The sequence below is a fragment of the Petromyzon marinus genome, chromosome 32 (genome assembly GCF_048934315.1).
Source record: "Petromyzon marinus isolate PM22_M1 ecotype Great Lakes invasive population chromosome 32, UKy_Petmar_22M1.pri1.0, whole genome shotgun sequence".
Classification (NCBI taxonomy): Eukaryota; Metazoa; Chordata; class Hyperoartia; order Petromyzontiformes; family Petromyzontidae; genus Petromyzon; species Petromyzon marinus.
Window position 1 is genome coordinate 11178294 of NC_133698.1, and position 19878 is coordinate 11198171.

Sequence of the window (19878 nt, forward strand, 5' to 3'; positions counted from 1 at the left end):
GCGGTGGGTAAACATCGCCACTGGAGGAGAGACAAAGGCGGCCGGGCGTGGTGCTGGCCCCCCACCCCCTCCATGTACCATTCCCGCCTTCGTAGGTGTTTCTACTCGCTAACAGCACTTGCTAAGGCTATACTGGGGGGGGGTCTTTTTTTGGTGGGGAGATCAGCCCCCCCTAACCCCCCAACCCCTCCCCCCTAACCCCCCCAAACCCCCCCCCCCAGCCCCCCAGAGAGACTTTCCAGCGCAGCACCACCGCCTGCGAGTGTTTCCTAAAACAGTGGAACGAGCCGCGGCCGTTTTGGAGGGGAGCGATGATTTCCATTACCCCCCCCCACACACGTGGATGTATCGTGTTGGTTTTTTGTGTTGCTGGTGACTTTGTGTATTTCGTATCGGAATCGCCTCCAGTGCTGTTGCCGCTGGCGGCAATAAAAGTTGTTTAAAAGTCAAAAGTCTTTCTTACTCTGTGTCTTTCTTATTCTGTCTCTCTTACTGCGTGTGTCTCTTACTCTGTGTCTCTCTTACTCTGTCTCTCTCTTACTCTGTCTCTCTCTTCCTCTGTGTCTTTCTTATTCTGTCTCTCTTACTCTGTCTTTCTTACTCTGTCTCTCTCTTACCCTGTCTCTCTCTCACTCTGTGTCTCTCTTACTCTGTGTCTCTCTTACTCTGTGTCTCTCTCACTCTGTGTCTTTCTTACTCTGTCTCTCTCTTACTCTGTGTCTCTCTTACTCTGTGTCTCTCTTACTCTGTCTCTCTCTTACTCTGTCTCTCTCTTCCTCTGTGTCTTTCTTATTCTGTCTCTCTTACTCTGTCTTTCTTACCCTGTCTCTCTCTTACCCTGTCTCTCTCTCACTCTGTGTCTCTCTTACTCTGTGTCTCTCTCTTACTCTGTCTCTCTCTTACTCTGTGTCTATCTTACTCTGTGTCCCTCTTACTCTGTGTCTCTCTCACTCTGTGTCTCTCTTACTCTGTCTCTCTCTTACTCTGTGTCTCTCTTACTCTGTGTCTCTCTTACTCTGTGTCTCTCTTACTCTGTGTCTCTCTTACTCTGTGTCTCTCTCACTCTGTGTCTCTCTTACTCTGTCTCTCTCTTACTCTGTGTCTCTCTTACTCTGTGTCTCTCTTACTCTGTCTCTCTCTTACTCTGTGTCTCTCTCACTCTGTGTCTCTCTTACTCTGTCTCTCTTACTCTGTCTCTCTCTTACTCTGTCTCTCTTACTGCGTGTCTCTTACTGCGTGTCTCTCACCAACAACCTCGCCACATCTTCTTTGGTTCTTTCGGTAAAGTCACGTAGAATGAGAATAAAATAATAAATTGATAAAATAAAATAACACAATAATATTCTCACGACGTTTCGGCCACAACACAAGCGGCCTTTATCTAATTCTACGTGACTTTACCGAAAGAACCAAAGAAGATGAATCATTGCAGTCACGAAAGCTTTAAATCGAAATTTAACCTCTCCACCTCTTTATTTATGGCTCCAGAAGGCACCGAAAGAGAAAGAGAGAGAGAAAAAACACTTTTATTTAAAATTCCAGACGTCTGCAAGGTGGCGGGGGGGTGGAGGGAGGGGTGGAGGGAAAAAAACTCTTCCGGCGCTTTGTGAGCGGTCCACATGCGCCCGACGAGTTCTAAACACGGCGCTCCGATCACGGACATCGCATCGACAACAGCCGCGTCCCGCAGACTAAACACACGAGCGCCAAGGCCAGAGTCTACAGGGCCAGGGGCACAAACCCGTAACGGGTGGCGGAGGTGGAAACAGTAGCCTGGGTCTGATTGAAGAAAGAAACGAAAGTGAGTCTCCCCCTGTCCACGCTCGTGGAATGTAATCGGAGCGCAACTAGGCCGAGTCTTTGAATCTGATTGTGGTTTGCGTGTGGGCTGAAGTGACCCAGCGAACGTGCGATTATATATGTTTTTTTATCGACGCACGATCTGACAATTGGCTAAACATGTGTGTGTGTGCGTGAGTGTGACCCTGGTGAGTGGTGGCGGAGTGATTAGCGCCGGTTCAATTCCCGGTCAAACATCAATGGCGATTAATAATTAATTATCTGAGCCGCTTCTGGGTCGACTGCAGCCTTCCAACGAGGACCCGGTGCGGTGTGCAAACATCGCCGCTGGGAAGACAAAGGCGGTCGGGCGTGGTGTTGGCCACCCATTCCACCGTGTGCCGTGTCGGCCTTCATAGGTGCTGCTTGCTAACAGCACTTGCCCCAACAGTCTGCTAAGGCTATACGGGAGGTGATCTTTGTCTTCATGGGGAGTGGTAGCGCAGTGGTTTGCGATATTATAAATGGTCCCGGGTCTCCCTTGGATCGAGACAAGCCTCAAATAATCACCTGGTACGGAGCGGAAACATCAGCACTCTGGGATGAGACATCAGGACGTGGTTACTACCCACTTACACCCTCTCGTGTGCTCGCTCCAGTCCTCAATAGGTGCTCGCTAACAGCACTTGCCCGAGCAGACTGTTCAGCTACATCGGCAGTCGGCAACCAGAGTAATAATAAGAGCCATTTTCTTTTTTTTTTCAATATTTCAACAGCCGCAATGGCACTGCGCGGTGAATGGTGACTACGGGGCGGTTCTGGGTCCTAAATGAACAACGTGGCACGAAGCGGCGGTTACTTAAAAGAGCCGCACGACGCTCCTGAGACGCAGTTTGCCGACTCCACTTGAGCGACGCAGACCCCGACAATGCATCGAGCCGCGTGGAGGCGCAGCGGGGGTCAAGGCAGGCGACGTTTCTGGTCTCTGCAGGCCACGCGCATTTGCTCAACGTCACCAGCGCCTCGTTTCGGGGTCACTCGCTCGGGCGCAGGTGGGGTCAGCGGATCGTCGAAAGCGAGTGAAGGCAGAACGGGGCCGCGACTCGTCACAGCGGAACTGTGGCAGCCTACACGTGGGGACATCGCTTCTTGTTCATATTCCTGGTTCTTTAGGTAAAGTCACGGAGATAGAAAACTAAAATCAAATTAAAAGCAAAAAACCCACGACATCTGTGCACTCCCCCCCACCTCTCCCACCCCCCTCTCTCCACCCCGCCTCTCAAGCCACCACGTCATCACTCACTCCGCCCTTCCTTCTCGACAACTCTGGGTTTTCCCTTCACATTTAAAGCCAACATCCTTCGTTTCAACATCACGCATTCAGAGTTTATGGCTGCTATAAATGTTGGAGTTTGCATGGTCTCTCTCCCCGTGGTCGGTAGATTTTTCTCCTGCTCCTCCGGTTATTTCTCCCTCCACATTAAAAATCAACGTCACGCGTTCAGAGTGTTCGGCTACTGCTAGACATTTCCACGTGATGATGATGATGGTGGTGGTGGACGATGATAAATCTTGTCAATGGGCTATCATTTGTGGCTGGGTCGCTTCTTTAAAAAAATAAAAAGCTACATAGCTCAGTGGGGCATGACCTGGTAAAATAATTCTAAATCTTGACTTAAAAGCTTTCGTGACTGCAGGAATTAATTTTCTTTGGGTCTTTCGGTAAAGCCACGTAGATAGAAAAAAAATAATAAAAAAATATCACGACGTTTCGATCGCAACTCAAGCAATCGTCATCAGGTGAAAAAATATAGCGGGAGAGCTGCTGAGGCAGGAACCAAATATTGCGATCGAAAAGTCGTGTTATTTTTATTTTTCTTCTATCTACGTGGCTTTACCGAAAGACCCAAAGAATAAAAAAATCTAGTTTATACAAGTGAAAACTAATTATTATTTATATGTATATTTTTTTCTTCATCCCGCACGACAGCACTCCCACCATGACCACCATCATCACCATTATGATAATCACAATAATAACTATTATTATTTCATTGTGATTTTGGAGGCGTCGTCTTGACACGGAGATCTCAGTTGCGAACTGCAAATCAGCATGGGCTGTCACGTAGAGGCGAGACTCGGCACAGACTTAGAGTCACAATGATTTACATGGACTTCTCACAGAGAGCCATATGTTAACATATAGACCTCGCATCGAAACCCAAAGGCTTTAGAAAAAGAGACCCACAGATTTACAGAGGCTCACAGGCTTACAGTGAGATACGTACGCTAACATAGGGATTTATATACACGGACTGACGTAGCAACTACATTATCAGTGACGTAGTAACCACATTATCAGTGACGTAGTAACTACATTATCAGTGGTGTAGTAACTACATTATCAGTTACGTAGTGACTACATTATCAGTGACGTAATAACGACATTATCAGTGGCATAGTAACTACATTATCTGTGACGTAGAAACGACATTATCAGTGGATTAGTAACTAAATTATCAGTGGTGTAGTGAGTACATTATCAGTGACGTAGTAACTACATTATCAGTGACGTAGTAACCACATTATCGGTGACGTAGTAACTACATTTTCAGTGACGTAGTAACTACATTATCAGGACGTAGTAACTACATTATCAGTGACGTAGTAATTGCATTATCAGTGACGTAGTAACTACATTATCAGTGACGTAGTAATTACATTATCAGTGACGTAGTAACTACATTATCAGTGACGTAGTAACTATATTAGCATTGATGTAGTAATTACATTATCAGTGACGTAGTAACTACATTATCAGTGGCGTAGTAATTACATTATCAGTGACGTAGTAACTACACTATCAGTGGCGTAGTAACTACATTATCAGTGGCGTAGTAACTACACTATCAGTGGCATAGTAACTACACTATCAGTGGCGTAGTAATTACATTATCAGTGACGTAGTAACTACACTATCAGTGGCATAGTAACTACATTATCAGTGGCGTAGTAACTACATTATCAGTTACGTAGTAACTACATTATCAGTTACGTAGTAACTACATCATTATCAGTGGCGTCTTGTTGGCCACTCACTTGAGGCTGAGTCGACCTACAAAGACTCCACACATACATAAAACTAAACACTTTTTAATTTTACCAGGTAAGGCCCACTGAGCTATGCACTGTAGCTCTTTATTTAGAAGCGACCTGGTGACGAATGATAGCTCAACGAAGTGGCTATCACGTGGAAATGTATATCAGCCAAAAACTCTAAACGCATGATTCTAAATGTGGAGACCAAAACCCGTAGGACCCGGAGAAAAATCCACGCGACCACAGGGGGAGAGAGAGACACGCAGACTCCAAAATATACAGCAGGCGTCTTCAGGGTCGGAATCGAACCCACGACCTCCTGTATACCACGCGAGGAAGTTAACATCTCACCATTGTCAGGATCGACTCCCACGACCTCCTGTATACCAGGCGAGGTAGTTAACATATCACCATTGTCAGGATCGACTCCCACGACCTCCTGTAATCCAGGCGAGGTTGTTAACATATTACCATTGTCAGAATCGACCCCCACGACCTCCTGTATACCAGGCGAGGTAGTTAACATCTCACCATTGTCAGGATCGATCCCCACGACCTCCTGTATACCATGCGAGGTATTTAACATCTCACCATGTCAGGATCGATCCCCACGACCTCCTGTATTCCAGGCGAGGTAGTTAACATCTTACCATTGTCAGAATCGACCCCCACGACCTCCTGTATTCCAGGAGAGGTAGTTAACATCTTACCATTGTCAGAATCGACCCCCACGACCTCCTGTATTCCAGGAGAGGTAGTTAACATCTTACCATTGTCAGAATCGACCCCCACGACCTCCTGTATTCCACCGCAGACACGGCCACACTCGGCACGATGAAGCACATGCGCGTACCGACGGAGCGGCACAAAGCATCGGACAGTCAAAATATGGGGAACAAAAAAATAATCCAATTATCGTCGTTGTGTATTCACTCTTCAACACACCGGTGGGCTGAAGTAGTAACTAATTGGCGTTTTGTTTACGTGACAATTCCCTTACTAATTGGCTGTGTCGGGTGGTGGAGGGCTACGACACAACATTCATACTTGCGCGATCTAACCCAACAAACCTTTACCATGAATAACATTGGTCGCGACAGCCTGCCGCGTGTTAAAACTGCAGCTCACTAACCCACGTTAGGATAACAAACAAACATTGTCGTGCAAGCTGCCAAGGGGGCATCCCGCAATCACCCGCCGCATCAATGGGAGCCGCGTATCGCCGGTCTGCATCTCCCGCTATAAACGACGCAGACGCTCGCAGACACCCACACACAACACACACGCACACAACACACACAGATCCCAGATTAGACGCAAGACTGTTGGCGCAAGTCCAGGGAGACGGTGATGCGATCAGGACGACGCCCCGGCCGCCTTTGTCTCTCCCCGTCGCCGATTTACATATATTTTTTTGTTTCTCCATAACGGCGCATCGGGGGTAGGATAGGTCGAGCGAGGCGTCGCGCATGGAGAGATTTGAGATACCCGTCACCAATGTTGGCCGCCAAACGGAGCGATCGAAAATCGGGTCGCTTGGTGCGGTGGTACGGCGCTCTGGAACCACGGCTCGTGCTCGCCGCCAACTCGTCTGAGATCGCGGGCACAGATCCGGGGGCGGATTGGATGGAAGGAGCAACAACTGCGATTGAATGTATGTGTGTGTATGGTTTTGTGTGTGAACGTGTGTGAATGTGTGTGGGTGTGTGAAATGTGGAGTCGGAGACATTCCCTGTTCAGCTTTGGGTGCGACAGGGATGCCCTCTGGCTCGCACATTATTTATTTTTTCGACCACGTGGTTCGCGAAGCCTTCGATGGCTGTACCGGAGGAATTTCCATTTGGTACAGATAGAATGGGAGGCTGATCGATGCTCGAGTGCGGTCAAGGGATGGCTCCCTATCTGACAACCACGTTATGTATGCCGATAATCTGGTGATTTCTGCTCACTCAGAGGAGGATTTGGAGGCGCTGCTGCTGAACCTGGAGCTTGCCACCAAGAGGTGGGGCCTTACCATCAGCCCCACCAAAACTAAGCACCTGCCTGGGTATTTTCTACCATCGGACACTCCACCCCCACAACTCCCAATTGGTGATGGGGCAGTGGTGGAGATAGTGGAGAGTTTTCCATACCTGGGCAGTGTTGCTCATGACCGGCTCCGGATTGACAGCAGAGGTCTCACTCCGAATCAGCCGAGCGGCAATATCTTTTCATCAGCTGCGTAACGCTGTGTGGAAGCTACCTGGCCTGTCGCTCCAAACAAAGCTTGGAGCGACAGAGCAGAGAATGCTGAGGCAAACAGGACAAAGACGACGCAAGTATCGCAGGATGTATAGCTCGCGTTGAGCAGTTATACCAGCGCCAAAGACAGTGCCACATATTATCAGAGCATGTTTGTTTACATGTTTTTTTGTTGTTGCCACAAGCGCGTGTAGTTAATTGCAACAGGTCTCCGCTTGGTGTTTGAACATCTTGACACCGCCTGTTTTACTGCCATTAAGGGCAACTCCTGTTTTCATCAGAGTGGTGCGGATTTAGGATCAAGAAGATGTCATCATTTTTCTTCCACTTCTTATTCGTGTCTTCTTGTTCTTCTTCTTTGTCACAGTCTAGCCAGCTGCAACTTTAACTTTGCATCACCCCCCCCCCCACCCTTTTCCTTCCCTCCTCCTCCTCCCCTCGCCTCTCTTTCAAGGCGAGGTGCCCGGGGCAGCGGACTTCCACGGGAACGTCCTGTCGGATGCGACGCTTTGAAGGTTGCGAGCTGCGTGGGAGGGCGACTGGCGGCTGCGACTACAAAAAAACTTCGCAAGCGGCAGCAGCAGCCGCTTTAGCCTGGCATGGCAAGTGGTGGACAGATGCGTGTGTGTGTGTGTGCGAGTGTGAATTCGTGTGTGTGTGTGTGTGCGAGTGTGAATGCGTGTGTGAGTGTGTGCGAGTGTGAATGCGTGTGTGTGTGTGCGAGTGTGAATGCGTGTGTGTGTGTGTGCGAGTGTGAATGCGTGTGTGTGTGTGCGAGTGTGAATGCGTGTGTGTGGGCGTGTGGGGAGCGGTAGTGGAGCGGTTAGCGCTACGCTGCGCTATGAATTCGGTGACCCGGGTTCGATTCCCGCTCACGGCCAACACTGGTGACGGTTATCTGAACCGGTCCTAGGCCTCCCTTAGGTCGACTCAGCCTCAAATGAGTATCTGGTGCGATGTGTAAACATCGCCACTGGGGGAGACAAAGGCGGCCGGGCGTGGTGCTGGCCACCCACCCCTTCGTTTGCCGTGCCGGCCTTCATAGGTGCTCGCTAACAGCACTTGCCCCAACAGCCTTGTTAAGTCCATGCGGGGGATCTTTGTCTCTTTTGCGTGTGAAAGTGCCAAGCAGCGAGCCTTCGACACTTCACATGTCCTCAAAGTGCACCTAGACTGGCACAAACGCTGCGTTGATGTCACCGCAATGTGGTGGCGAATGGTGATTCTTGCTGTGAGAATGTGCGTGTGAGTACGCGTCCGTGAAAATGTGTGTGTGATAACGTGTGTGATAATGTGCGTGGGAAATTGCCCTGTAAGAATGTGTGAGAGAATGCGTGTGAATGTGTGGGGAGCGGTGGTGGTGTGGCGGTTAGCGCTACACTGCGCCACGAACCAGGACCACCGGAGTTCGATTCCGGCTCACGGCCATCACCGGTACGCGATCATCTGAATCGCTCATGGGCCTCCTCCCCCGGGTCGACTCAGCCTCAAAATGAGTAGCTGGTGCCACGTGTAGTGAAAATCGCCACTGGGGAGACAAAGGCGGCCGGGCGTGGTGCTTGCCGGCCTTCACAGGCGCTGCTCGCGAACAGCAATTGCCCCCGAACGGTCTGTTAAAGGGCTATATACGGGGGATCTTTGTATGTGCGCAGGCACGTGATTGTATCTGTCATCTCCCGTCCGCATCAGGCATTGCCAGATGTGCTGCTGTGCTCAATGCGAATCTTTGTGCGTAAGCGTCGCTGAGCGCTCACACTGGGACCTTCAACGGAGAGCAGTAACAGACGCACAGTCACGCTCTCCCCAGGGATCAGAGTGGTACACCTCCAACCCACCTTTGTCTCCCCCATTGTTCATATTTACACACCGCGCCAGGGATTCACTTACGGCTGAGTCAACCGAAGGGAGGTCCAGGCCCTCCAGGGTTAATTGGTATTGTGCATGGTAAGAGTGTGTTTTCTCTCTCACCTATTCCATCTCTTTTGTATCGTGCCTCGTTCATTTTGACTCGTGTTGTTACAGCTCAGTTCACTTCATTAGCCTAATCGCCACGCGAATCATAACAATGTACACTTCTCAATGTCGCCACAGAGATTCGTTTCTCACTGAATATCTTTTTTTGTCTAACTGTGACCCATGATTTGAATGGAACATCCTTGCCCACAAACGTCGGGCAGCTAACCAGCATTAATGCACGCAAGCCTGGCTCTGCCGATGAGACACTGAACGTCGAAACTCTGCCCAGAGTTTGCGTGCGTCGAAGCAATGAATTACGCGCTCCCAGATGAATCTATGGCTGATGGGATGCGTAACAAAAATACGTGGAGGGACAGGTATGGAAAGGAAGCGTGTTGTATTATTTATTATGTTACCAATATTTTTTTAGCGCAGTGTACTTTACAAGATGCAGTGTACCACTGTTATAAATTAAATGCTTTCAGACGTGGCCTCGGGTGTACGAGTTAAACTTTAACAGAGGTCGTACTGGTTCAGCGTGAACAAGATGCTGCAGTCCACAGCCTGTCCGAGCCACCGTTATAATCTGTTTTTGGCGTTTTTGATCGTACTGGATTAAAGGATTTAAGTGAGATAAAGCACACGTAAAATATAAAACGAGACGTTTGCTGGAACGGATCCATGTTTAGTCTAGAACGAGCTCACTGGCAAATTCGAATCGCCTTCTTCTAAGGACCCCGAGGTCAAGGTTCAAAGTATGGAACAATGCTTTGTATGTACCGTATGTTGAACTTCTTATGCACCGTACGTAGCCAACCGTGCTCATCGGAGGTGCGGGGGGGGGGTGAAGACAAACTAAACACACAAAGCAGTTCGAAATTAATTAGTTTGTCGAAATAGATTACTTAAAAGGGCATAGCTCTAATGGCTTCCTAATATCGGAAGAGCGTTCCAGACGGCCGCAGAAGCGCGTTTGAAAGCGCAATCTTTGCCTTTGCTAAAAAAAACAATCAAGAGTCGTTCGAGCTATTTAAGTCCCGTCCTAAAAATTCACCTCTTTAAATGTCCCTTTACATCCCACTAAGTTCTGGGCGTTTACCCTGCAGGTTCTGTTTAGTTCATCGCTTTCCAAACACGGCGACGCATTTTTTGATCTAGTGATCCACTTTTACAAATGTAATTATATGATGATTATCATTATATCATTCCGCAGGTCCATGGTTGAGTATGGGATCGAGAGAGAGACAATTGAGAGAGCACGCGGCATCGTCCGCAGGTAATCAGCACACGGTATTGTCAAGAGCCAATTAGCACGCGGCATCATCCAGAGCCAATCAGCACGCGGCATTGTCCAGAGCCAATCAGCACGCGGCATTGTCCACAGCCAATCAGCACGCGGCATCGTCCACAGCCAATCAGCACGCGGCATTGTCCACAGCCAATCAGCACGCGGCATCGTCCACAGCCAATCAGCACGCGGCATTGTCCAGAGCCAATCAGCACGCAGCATTATCCACAGCCAATTAGCACGCGGCATTGTCCAGAGCCAATCAGCACGCGGCATTGCCCACGACTAATGAGCACGCGGCATCGTCCACAGCCAATCAGCACGCGGCATTGTCCAGAGCAAATCAGCACGCGGCATTGCCCACGACCAATGAGCACGCGGCATCGTCCACAGCCAATCAGCACGCGGCATTGTCCACAGCCAATCAGCACGCAGCATCGTCCACAGCCAACCAGCTCGCGGCATCGTCCAGAGCCAATCAGCACGCCGCATTGTCCACAGCCAATTAGCACGCGGCGCGAGGCTGCTCAGAATCCCACGTGGAGAGAGAAGAGAAGAGAGGGAAGAGCACCGAGTCCCAGGAAAGCCCGGAGCGTTCGCCGTGCCACCTTTGCAAACCTCTGGCTCCTTACCCCATGCATCCACAGTGGCTAGGAAATGTTAACACACCTCGCCTGATATACAGGATGTCGTAGGTTCGATCACGACCCTAACGCCTGTTGCATATTTGGAGTTTTTCGGGTCTCTCTGTCCCCGTGGTCACGTGTATTTTTCTCCGGGTCCTCCGTTTTTTCCCCCGCCACATTTATAAACAACATCACGCGTTTAGAGTATTTGACTGCTATGAATATCCACGTGATAAGCCACTTCGTTGAGCTATCATTTGTGACAGCCAGGTCGCTTCTGAAAAAGAAGCTATAAAAGCTCAGTGGGCTTTGCCTGGTGAAATTACAAATATATAATTTTTTGACTACGAAACGTAACCCGTGCTTTCCATTTTTTTGGGAGTAAAAAATAGCGTGCAGATGCGAATCTGTGCCGAGCTAGCATCAAGTGTATTTAATAACAATAATATACATTTGTAAAGGCGCATTTCATCCATAGATCCCAAAGGGCCACCGTGTATGGAAAGCAGGAAATAAACAGAACCTGCAGGGTAAACGGCCAGAAGTCAACAGGGAATTAAAGGCCCATTTACCCACTCACCCACTCGCTCAGCCACTCACTAACCCAGTCATTAACCAACTCACGCACCCACTCACCCGCTCAGCCAATCACTTACCTAGCCACTCACTCACCCATCCACCCACTCGCTCACTCAGCCACTCAGTAGCCCACTTGCTCACCCACTCACGCACTTGATCACCCGCTCAACCACTCACTCACCCACTCGCTCATCCACTCGCTCATCCACTCACGCACTCGCTTACCCACTCACGTACCCACTCACCTGCTCAGCCATTCACTTATACACTCACCTACTCAGCCATTCACTTATACACTCAACTAGCCACTCACTCACCCACCCACTCGCTCACTCAGCCACTCAGCAGCCCACTTGCTCACCCACTCACGCACCCGCTCACTCTCTCAGCCACTCACTACCCGCTCGCTCACCCACTCGCTCACCCGCTCGCCCACTCACGCACCCGCTCAACCATCTACTTACCCACTCACTCACCTAGCCACTCACTCACCCACCCACCCACCCACTCATCCCCTCGCTCACTTTCCCATACATGTGAACCCATACGGTTTACCCGTTTTTTTTTTGTACAGAGGATTTAAGTAAACATTTTTTGGTGTATTTGTTTGTGTTTCTCCCGTGTTATGGGACTTTGTAGGATGAACGTTGAGATTTGTAAGGGCACGGGGTGACCACTAAGGTGTGAATTAGTCTATAACAAGGTCGGCACTGATGAGGGGTTGACAGGTATGCTCACCCACCCACTCGCTAACTCGCTCACTCAGCCACTCACCCACTCGCTCGCTTACCCACTCACTCACTCCCCCGCTCGCTCAGCCACTCACTAACCCACTCGCTCGCTCACTCCTGTCACTCACTCATGGCTCACTCACTAATCCACTCGTTCACTCACTAATCCACTCGCTCAGCCACTCACTCACTCGCCCACTCGCTCGCTCACTCACTCAGCCACACACTCGCTCAGAACCAGGGTAAACGGCTAAGAACTAGGTGGGGGTGTAAAGGTCGGTGTAAAGAGGCGAGTTTTCAAGATGGACTTACATAAATCTCTAACGAAGGCAACAACGTTCCAAAGCTTGGGAGCTGCACTGGGAGCTGGAAAGGTTAGTTAAGGTAAGTGCAGAACCAAATGGTGGAGCATTTTGTTTTATAGTGACTGGGCCGAGACCACCAACTCACTACGCCTGAGAACTCAGCTTACTCCGAGGCGGCTGAAACCTGGATTCGAACCCAGGTTCTCACCAGCGCCGGCTCAGCGCCCTGTCCCCATGTTCCACCTGGCCACCAGCGCTCTCCGCAAATGTATTAGCAGCGATGACACCAGAACGGCGTTGCCGATTAAAAAAAAACATATAATGACAATTATGTCGGTAAAGTCACGTAGGTAGAAAAATAATAATAGAACCAAAGAGTATGGATTCCTGCAGTCACGAAAGCTTCAAATCAAGATTACAATTATGTCATTTATTTCAACATGAGAGGCTCACTGATTCTCAAGAAATCTTATTCGAGTCCTGAATCGGGGCATTTAACCGGCATCTGCAACGTCTGAATCATCCGGCCAGCTCCACATACCCCGGTATTTTTTTACGTATTAAATAACCTCTCAGTTCTCCTCTGCGTCGTGACATCACGGCTTAATAATTTTTTTAGTTGACCTCTAAAAAAAAAAATTCCATCACGTTTTCGTGGCGTACAAAAAAAAATAAGCCGCGGCAGAAGTTTTCTCTCTCGCAGCCGACTTCCTGTTTTGCTGCTGGGTTAAGGAACCGGCCTCCGCTCACAAGGGTTCTGTGTGGACGCGAACGCACCTCCACCCAACCGCCGTGATTCTCTGCGGAGCGCGCTGCTGCCAACAGAGCACGAGAGAAAAAAAAAATAACAACCAGAAAAAGGGCCCCTTTTTGGTACAGCTTTGGGCTGGGTAAAAATAAAAAAATGGATACAGTCGTGCGCACACGTGGAAAGACAAAGATCCCCCGTATAGCCTGAACAGACTGTTGGGGCAAGTGCTGTTAGTGAGCGCCCTACGAAGGCCGGCAACGGCACACAAAGGGGGTGGGTGGCCAGCACCACGCCCGGTCCGCCTTTGTCTCCCGAGTGGCGATGTTTACACACCGCACCAGGTACTCATTTGATGCTGAGTCGACTTAGGGGAGGCCCAGGACCGGTTCAGACAATCGTCGCCTGTGTTAGCCGTGATCGGGAATCGAATCGGGGCTGCCTGGTTCGTAGCGCAGCGCGATGACCACTACACTACCGCTCCCCACACGCATATGCGTGTGCATGCGAGTGGGTGTGAGCAGTGTAGTTGTTAGCAGGAGACGAACATCTGATTTGGTCGTGGGCCTCCCCTAGGTCGATTCAGCCTTAAATTAGCCGGGCGTGGTGTTGCCCACCAACCCCCTCGTGCGCTGTCCCGGCATTCATAGGGTGCTGCTCGCTAACAGCACTTGCTCCAACCGTCTGTTAAGCCTACACGGGTGATCTTTGTCGTCTGTGTGAGGACGGTGGGTGGGGCGGGAGGAAGGTTTGAGGCTTTGCCTCGGATCTCACCTTCATCCTGCCCCCCCCCCTGCACCCCCCGCAGAGAAAACAAATCACCGCGTGCGGAATTCACGAAGTCACAACAACCTGGCCCTGCTGGGAGCAATCATCAGTGGCGCGCGAGGCAGAGAGCGCCCCCCTAGCCCCCCTGGCCTCCGTCTCATCGACGCCACGGAATGGGGGGACTCGCCAGGCTCATACGGAAACGAGAAGGTGGTGGGGGGGGGGGGCCTCGCTCAGGTCCCCGTTCGGCGTCGATTCCGTTGCTTTGGTCGAGTTTGAGGAGTTCAGTTCGCTCCGGCGACGCTAAACTTGAAAGAAAATGTTTATCTATATACGGTATATTAAAAAAAGGGAGACAATTCCTCGTTAGAATGAATTGGTCAAACGTGCCCGATGGTGATGCGGGACCGTCAATGTGCAAAGTCTCGAGGCTTCCCTTAGCACAGGTGATAGATAAATAAATAGGCAACAACCTTAATCTGTTTTAATTTAATATCCCTCTCGCCGTTGAACGGCCCACGACAGACGCGACACGTTAAAACAGATTAAGCCATTGACTCTTGACTTATTTATGACCCCGTTGACACCCCCCGTGAACATCTCCGACTGGCTACGTAGGCTACGTGCGAAAGGATGTCAACATGCGTACGTACACGTTATAATACAGTCACGTTTATACAATTGTGGCTGACGTTCACATTTTAAAGTAGCACGCGCTTTTTGAAGAGCAATCCATCCGCGGGCACACGCTTATACCGAGTGACACCGTGGTGCGCAGGGAGCCGCAGACACACGTGTGCTCCTTGTGCATGCACGTTGAACTTCTTTTGCACAGTGCGTAGCCAACCGTGCTAATCGGAGGTGTCAATGCATAAGGCTCCCGGTGGCAGAGTTGGAGGCTCAATTTCAATGCCTGGGGCTCACAGAAACAGTTTCCTCGAGCAGCGATGCCACGTGGAACAACAAGCAAGCTACTATCATCATCATCAGCAGCAGCACCAGCAGCATCTCCTTTATCCACGACGAAAATTATATTTTAAGCAAGTTGTCATCGTGGGATAGAGTTGATTAAGTCAACGCGACCCGGGTGTGAAATTAACTTCTCGACCATCAAAAAGAAAAAAAACTCACCCCAAAGAATATCTTGTCACGCACCAACAACCGATTTGAATTTTGTATCAAATATGAAAGCACGAGCGTATCTATCCTAAGACCCCCCTCCCGGCGGGTCATGCACGTGCGTACGCACGCACGCACGCACCATGCAGAGTAAGTAGATAATTACACCGTGAGCCGGCACGACGACTCGATAAAGGGACCCCTTTGTGCGTGTGGCGCCGGCGAGTTTCTCTCGCGAGCGGCGCTCGAACAGAACGCCACCACTCTGAGCAACAGAGCGGAGGGCGAACGCGAATGGGAGGGCGCTCCCCTGCCTCGTGAACTCCGCCCCGGCCTCTTCTCCTGGAAGGCCCTGCCAGACAAGCCGTGGACGGCCACGGCCGGAGATTGCCTTATTGAAGGTGGGAAACCTCCCCTCTTGTCAAGCTGTCGTCACCATCAAAGACACGGGATTCGCCCCGTGTCGCCTCAACTGAACCGTTGTTGGACGCAAGCGCTGTTCGCGAGCAGCAGCTACGAAGGCCGGCACGGCACGCGAGGGGGTTTGTGGCAAGCACCACACCCGGCCGCCTTTGTCTCCCGAGTGGCGATGTTTACACACCGCACCAGGTACTCATGTGAGGCTGAGTCGACCTAGGGGAGGCCCAAGGACCGGTTCAGACAATCGTCAGTGGGTGTTGGCCGTGAGCGTGAATCGAACTCGGGACGCCGTGGATCTGCGAACGAAACGCCACCGCAATGCGGGGCCTGACCTTTTTTTGTTTGAGCGCACTCTGTGTGCGCGCAAATATGAAAAAAAAAACCGCGCGTGCGAAAGTGAACTCGCCGAACCGGTTGTTGCTTTGTGTCATTCATCCCACTTCGTGGGTGACGCGTGACGGCGAGGAGAGGATCACTCACCTCGGAGCGCTTCGCGAGGGGATCCCCTCGACGGTCGCGGCCGTGGGACGCGCCAAGGAATCCGCGCAAGACGACTCCCGGGTTTATATCCGCAGACGATCTCGGCCAACACGTTGGACTTCTTTCTCGCCGTACGTAGCCAACCGCGCCAATCGGCGGTGCCGTTTGGCCATGTGGCTGGAACAGCAGCGGCGGCAGAGTCACTGCAAGGCGACAACGGGAAGTCCCTCAGTCCGCTTCCGACAAAAACATAACTGCGGATCTCACGAAGGCAACTGCCATGGGCACTGGTCGAGGAGCAGCGTGAAGATGGTCAAGGACGCTGAAGATTTGAGAATCCAGCAGTTGCAACGCTGGGAGGCCAGGAACAACACCACGTTTGCAAATCAATTTGGCATCTTCTGACAACGACGCATTTTAGTTTTGACTGTTCCACTTGCTAGAGCAGCCCTATACGTTTATGTTAATATATATCATATATAAAAAGTGTCTTCGGCCGTTCGCTTTGCCTTGGTAGAGGGAGTCTTGTCTGCCTTGACGTTATCCACTGTGCGTCAACTCTCGCGTCCGGCGGTAAAGATGAGACGCGGATGCCGAGGAGCTTCGCTCGAGAAGGCGGAGGAGAGACAAGCGAGGAGGCAGTGGGCAGTGCGTGAGTGGGCAGTGGGTAGTGAGTGGGCAGTGGGCAGTGAGTGGGCAGTGGGTTGGGAGTGAGTGGGCAGTGAGTGAGTGTGTAGAGAGCAGTGAGTGAGTGTGTAAAGAGCAGTGAGTGAGTGGGCAGAGAGCAGTGAGTGTGTAAAGAGCAGTGAGTGAGTGTGTAAAGAGCAGTGAGTGAGTGTGTAAAGAGCAGTGAGTGAGTGTGTAAAGAGCAGTGAGTGAGTGTGTAAAGAGCAGTGAGTGAGTGTGTAAAGAGCAGTGAGTGAGTGTGTAAAGAGCAGTGAGTGAGTGTGTAAAGAGCAGTGAGTGAGTGGGTAGAGAGCAGTGAGTGAGTGTGTAAAGAGCAGTGAGTGAGTGTGTAAAGAGCAGTGAGTGAGTGTGTAAAGAGCAGTGAGTGAGTGTGTAAAGAGCAGTGAGTGAGTGCGCCAGAGAGCAGTGAGTGAGTGTGTAAAGAGCAGTGAGTGAGTGTGTAAAGAGCAGTGAGTGAGTGGGTAGAGAGCAGTGAGTGAGTGTGTAAAGAGCAGTGAGTGAGTGTGTAAAGAGCAGTGAGTGAGTGTGTAAAGAGCAGTGAGTGAGTGTGTAAAGAGCAGTGAGTGAGTGTGTAAAGAGCAGTGAGTGAGTGTGTAAAGAGCAGTGAGTGAGTGTGTAAAGAGCAGTGAGTGAGTGTGTAAAGAGCAGTGAGTGAGTGTGTAAAGAGCAGTGAGTGAGTGGGTAGAGAGCAGTGAGTGAGTGGGTAGAGAGCAGTGAGTGAGTGTGTAAATAGCAGTGAGTGAGTGTGTAAAGAGCAGTGAGTGAGTGTGTAAAGAGCAGTGAGTGAGTGTGTAAAGAGCAGTGAGTGAGTGTGTAAAGAGCAGTGAGTGAGTGTGTAAAGAGCAGTGAGTGAGTGTGTAAAGAGCAGTGAGTGAGTGGGTAGAGAGCAGTGAGTGAGTGTGTAGAGAGCAGTGAGTGAGTGTGTAAAGAGCAGTGAGTGAGTGTGTAAAGAGCAGTGAGTGAGTGTGTAGAGAGCAGTGAGTGAGTGGGTAGAGAGCAGTGAGTGAGTGGGTAGAGAGCAGTGAGTGAGTGTGTAAAGAGCAGTGAGTGAGTGGGTAGAGAGCAGTGAGTGGGTAGAGAGCAGTGAGTGAGTGTGTAAAGAGCAGTGAGTGAGTGTGTAAAGAGCAGTGAGTGAGTGTGTAGAGAGCAGTGAGTGAGTGGGTAGAGAGCAGTGAGTGAGTGGGTAGAGAGCAGTGAGTGAGTGTGTAAAGAGCAGTGAGTGAGTGGGTAGAGAGCAGTGAGTGGGCAGAGATCAGTGAGTGAGTGTGTAAAGAGCAGTGAGTGAGTGTGTAAAGAGCAGTGAGTGAGTGGGTAGAGAGCAGTGAGTGAGTGTGTAAAGAGCAGTGAGTGAGTGGGTAGAGAGCAGTGAGTGAGTGGGTAGAGAGCAGTGAGTGAGTGTGTAAAGAGCAGTGAGTGAGTGTGTAAAGAGCAGTGAGTGAGTGTGTAAAGAGCAGTGAGTGAGTGTGTAAAGAGCAGTGAGTGAGTGGGTAGAGAGCAGTGAGTGAGTGGGTAGAGAGCAGTGAGTGAGTGTGTAAATAGCAGTGAGTGAGTGTGTAAAGAGCAGTGAGTGAGTGTGTAAAGAGCAGTGAGTGAGTGTGTAAAGAGCAGTGAGTGAGTGTGTAAAGAGCAGTGAGTGAGTGTGTAAAGAGCAGTGAGTGAGTGTGTAAAGAGCAGTGAGTGAGTGGGTAGAGAGCAGTGAGTGAGTGTGTAGAGAGCAGTGAGTGAGTGTGTAAAGAGCAGTGAGTGAGTGTGTAAAGAGCAGTGAGTGAGTGTGTAGAGAGCAGTGAGTGAGTGGGTAGAGAGCAGTGAGTGAGTGGGTAGAGAGCAGTGAGTGAGTGTGTAAAGAGCAGTGAGTGAGTGGGTAGAGAGCAGTGAGTGGGTAGAGAGCAGTGAGTGAGTGTGTAAAGAGCAGTGAGTGAGTGTGTAAAGAGCAGTGAGTGAGTGGGTAGAGAGCAGTGAGTGAGTGTGTAAAGAGCAGTGAGTGAGTGGGTAGAGAGCAGTGAGTGAGTGGGTAGAGAGCAACGCTTCACCCATGCAGGACCGCACGTTACGGACGGGGAGGGCGCTGCTCGACTCTCCGCGCCAGGAATGCTCCCCCCGCCACCACCTCCACGCAGCACCGCCCCTGCTGCTGCTGCTGCAGCACGCACAGCGGAGCCACCCGTCTGAAGCGAATGCCCTCCGGACAAAGTCAGCTGACACACACGCACACCCTCTCTCTCTATAGCTCTCTCTCTCTCTCTATAGCTCTCTCTCTCTCTCCTTTCGCACACTCCCTCTCCCACTCGCAAATAGTTTTTCCCCCCACGATTTTTCTTTTTCCCCTTCCTTTCTTTATTTCTCTTCTAGATGCCACGTTGCACTAAGACGGGGCCACTGCATAATCCTGTGGGCTGGGAAAAAAAATGAAAATACATGAAACTTTCAATTCACGGCTGATAAAGCAAGCCGGGCTGGCTTTCAGCAGATCTTTCGCAAGGGCAAACCACGCGGTTACGAGGACATCGCACTTGCACAGAGACTCACAGAGATTAACACAATCACATAGAGACTCACAGAGAGCTATCGAGTTAGATAGAGACGCATAGAGTTAGATAGAGATTCACGGAGATCCACAGAGTTACTGAGAGACAGGGTTACAGAGATACCCAAAGATACTCATAGAGTTCACAGAAAGACTCATAAAGATCCATAGAGTTGCATAGAGACTCAGAGACATCCATAGAGTTACATAGAGATTAACAGAGATCCACATAGTTACATAGAGACGCATAGAGTTAATAGAGATTCACAGATATCCATAGAGTTAGATAGAGACTCATAGAGTTACATAGAGGCTACAGAGAGACGCATAGATATCCATAGAGTTATAGTGACTCATAAATACATTATTTATGTTACATAAATACTCATAAAGATCCATGGGGTTACAGAGAGACCCATAGAGTTACATAAAGACTCATAGAGATCCATAGAATTACAGAGAGACCCATAGAGTTACTTAAATACTCATAGAGATCCATTACAGAGAGACCCATAGAGTTACACAAAT

The 19878-nt window shown here is 50.2% G+C and overlaps 1 protein-coding gene across 8 annotated transcripts in view; it reads right to left on the reverse strand.

Moving 5' to 3' along the window:
• The window catches only part of LOC116948167 (pleckstrin homology-like domain family B member 1), a 122428-nt gene extending 103428 nt beyond the window's left edge, over positions 1-19000 (reverse strand). For 3 of the 8 annotated variants that reach the window (XM_076071280.1, XM_076071286.1, XM_076071281.1), the window contains exon 1: positions 16140-16574. The gene's annotated coding sequence lies outside the window, so the exon portion shown is untranslated. Of the gene's footprint in view, positions 1-16139; positions 16577-18872 lie in introns of those variants that run through there. The other 5 variants (XM_076071285.1, XM_076071283.1, XM_032964598.2 and 2 more) reach the window with 4 other exon arrangements.
• Between the last annotated feature and the right edge of the window lie 878 nt (positions 19001-19878).